The following is a 3,779-nucleotide window of genomic DNA, read 5'->3' as shown; positions in this document are numbered from 1 at the left end:
GACATAGAAGGCTCTAAGGGTTCCAATGCGGCAAAGTTAAAGAAGCTTTTTATGGAGCTGCACGTACCATCACAGAGGCAGAACTGCCTACAATGTGTATGCTTATGGCAGAGTCATTCTCTCATGACCAGATCCATTAGTCCTCAGCCATAACCCATCACAGTAATCACTGCTGGCTTCTTTTCCCTACTAGGTGGGGAAATCTCTTTAGCTGTCCATTCCAAGTACAAACTACGGAAGGAGAAGTCACTTTGGGCTCCCCTGGTTTAGCTGGGTCAAGGCAAGGGCAGGAGGAACCATAATGAAGAGGAGATGAGACTGCCCAACCAGGGGCTTCAACCACCCATTTTCCGTGGAAAACCTGATCCAGGGTTTGCGCATAGCTTTGCCATGTGCCAAAATGAAGTGTGGATCCAAACCAGGAACCTACAAATGTTGGGTGTTGCCCACAAGATGCCTTCTCCTCAATTTCACCCACTTCAATTCTCAGCTTTGCCTTACCCTGCCTGCTTCCTTTGGTGGCATCTCTGCTTTGCCTACCCGACAGTTGCCAGTGTTACCGCCTCCTATTCCTGCTGGGAGAAATTATTTTAGAACAACTTGGCTAGGTTCTTTGCAGCTGCTCAGTCTCTTTTCCCCATATAAATAACCCATTGAATGCTAACATGGATTGTGTTTTATATCTTAAAAGTAACACTTGAGCTATTTTAAGCTATGAGCTGCTTGGAAGCTGGGGATACAACTCTTCTCTCTCAGGTCACTGGAGAATCAGTGGAATTCCAATTATTACTCAAGAAAGGAAAGCAAAGAGCAAAAAAGGAATTTTTGAAAGAAAAAAAATGTAATTATAAAACACGTTGGATTTTGAACCAGTTATGTTCAAACAGCTATATCAACTGTAGTACTGGTAAAAATGAGTCAAAAAGCCCTTACGAACAAATACAGTATATAGTTATATATATTGGGCAGGGTTTTTAAAGCTGGCTTAGAGTCAAGCAGGCATGACCACAGGACATGAACAACTCAGATAGTAAGCATAGAAATGCCTTTAATTACAATGAGGCGTGTAGAAGAAAAATCTCTGGTGGATTACCCGAGGACTGAATCCCGGGCTAAAGATTTTTGCATTTTCCATTTCATTTGCTAAAACATCTTTAGTCAGACTTGCTGACATCACTCTGTTTCAACAGCATGAGGATTTATATTTTTAAAGGTTAAGAGAACACAATTTTGTCGAGGAAGAATCCTCATCTTCTGCAAACACATATCAAGGCAGGAGAATAACACACATAGAAAAGGTAAACATCTAAGTAGTTAAGCACCTAACCAATTTTTCCATCTTCCTTCCCAAGGTTCAGATTGGCACCATTTTTTAAAAACTTCCAGTGATGGACAATATTTCTGCATGCCTTTTTCTTTCTTTACTTCACATGCTACAGCACCATCCATTCCAACATCACTATAATTTTGATGGTGGTGGAGGGGGTTAGGTTTTATGCATTCCAAAATAAAAGCAGCTTTGGGTACACATATTAAAACTGAAAATTATGAGCAGACGTGAGTTCCTCCCAGTTCTGGTGATGTCATGATGACATACAGAACTGGTTTGGTCAGTGGGCACTGCCATCTTTTTTTTTTTTTAATTGGACTTTTTTTGGGGAGGAATTTTTCCCCATGTTTTTTTCTTCTGCGTTTCTAGCACTGCACATGCATTGCCATCTTGCTTTTAACGTTTTTGGGGGGGTGGGGGATTTTTTTTTTGGCACTGCACATGCGGGCACCCAGGAGTCACAGCTACGTGGCGTGGTAGGAAGCAAATTAGTAGCAAGGTAAGTTAGAGAACCCACCCCGGTTATAAGCAAGCTGAAAAGAGCTCAGCTGACTGATTTTGGCATATCAAATTCAGGCGAAAAGGATACAGGGTTAGGGGTTTTTTTGGTTAATAAGCATGCCTGGGTGGTCTGTAGTTTCCACTAGGAATCTTGGTAGTTAAGTTCTAACTCTGTGCTATTGATACAATTAATAAAATATAGAGCTTTATAGTTCTTAAACTATATAGGTGTTAATCCCTTTGCCCCAAACAAGCAGAAGGGATTACTAACTTCATATTACTACATAAAAATAAACTATAAAGTTATTTTACTTGAATAAGAAATTTATGCTGGCATTATTTATGGCAATTAATTCTAAATTTAAAAATAGTTGTAACTCCATACTGAAATAAATGGCACTTTAAAATAATTTCCTATGTATCATATATTCTTAAGCAGATGAAAGAATGCAAACATTTTAATTGATATTAAGCATATAACAAAGAGAGGGATCAAATACAAATAACTATGGCAAGTTTCCTTCATTTCTTCCTTAATTAAAATAAAATGACAACAGCCCCCTCCCGCCTTCCCATCCCTCATTTTCAATATTATAGGGTCCCTATGCTCCTTTGATTACTTGGTGATTCTGAGAGTGTGACTTGAGATATGAAATGTTACCTATGCATTTTTCTCTAGAACTTAAGAGGACTGGTTAAACCCCTAATACTCGGCTAGATCCCCATTCAGGCTGGCTTCAAATCTCTGATTCCACTCAGATAAGTGTAGGCCCCCCTTCTCTTTCTCATCTCACAGAAGAGTTGTGAGGCTAAAATTGACAGGGTGGCACCTACTCATTCATGAGTTTCCTTGGGAAAGAGCAAGATATAAACATTACACATGTTTGTACAGAGTATCTCATAACTATGCAATCTAGTATCCAGGAAGATGGGTATATAAAGGAATCTGCCCCTTGTGGATTTATCACAGAAAAACGGCTTTACGTTGGAAGCTCAGATATAATTACCGGAGGAGCCTTTGATAAAGAAGTTGTGCTTGTCAGAAACTGAAGTAATAAAAAGAACATATACTGTAAGTGCTTCCTTGGGGTTTTGGAACAGACGCCCGTATTTCAAAAAAGCATATTTTGGTTTTGTCCCGCTTATATAACACAGTTCTGCAGATACTGTACAAAAACTATAAACACATACTGTACCTTTACTATTAGTTCTAAGCTAGAGAATCCACTGCAGAAAATATGAAACACCCAGGGATAAGGATGTTGGCATTGCAAGGAAGTCCTAAGAAGAGCCAGACTGTTCAGGTAGCTGGTCTGTGATTTAAAACAAAAACAGAGCCCAGAAGGGTTAATGATGTGCCTAAGGTTATGACTGAAATGTTTAGCAATGCAAATTTAAGGGGCTCCAGTGGCTATAATCTTTGGCTTGCCAATCTTCAAATCTCTACCTGGAACTCTACCTCTACTACTTCCCTACTTGGAAGGGCACAATACACACTATATACACCACCTAGTAAGGTCAGCAGTGATAGCTCAATTTTGCAATCCCTTCCTACAAGAAATGCATTTGGCACTGACTTTACAATGCTTTCAGAGGCCGTGTTTATTGCAAACCAAAGTCTTCATTGGGGGCATCAGGACAGGTAAGTCTCATCCAACTAGAATGAAATGCTACGGAGCAAATGAAGGGGGACAACATAAAAGAAATGTACCTTTTTGGCACCATAGCTATAGTAAGTAATGTGCTTAAAAATTCAAGAACAGACAGATGGTATGGGGTACTTACATACTACAGTGCATTAGTAGTGCTAAGGAATTACCTTTCTGCAGTTGGCAGTAAATTTAATTAATCAGAGATTTTACATATACAAAAAAGAACAACACTTGCTGCTATCAAGAAAATGTTATCATGTTTACGCACAAAAAGATTCTGTTTGGTGAAAGCAATA

This window comes from Erythrolamprus reginae, chromosome 2, assembly GCF_031021105.1.
Source record: "Erythrolamprus reginae isolate rEryReg1 chromosome 2, rEryReg1.hap1, whole genome shotgun sequence".
Classification (NCBI taxonomy): Eukaryota; Metazoa; Chordata; class Lepidosauria; order Squamata; family Dipsadidae; genus Erythrolamprus; species Erythrolamprus reginae.
This window is presented reverse-complemented; position numbering follows the sequence as displayed.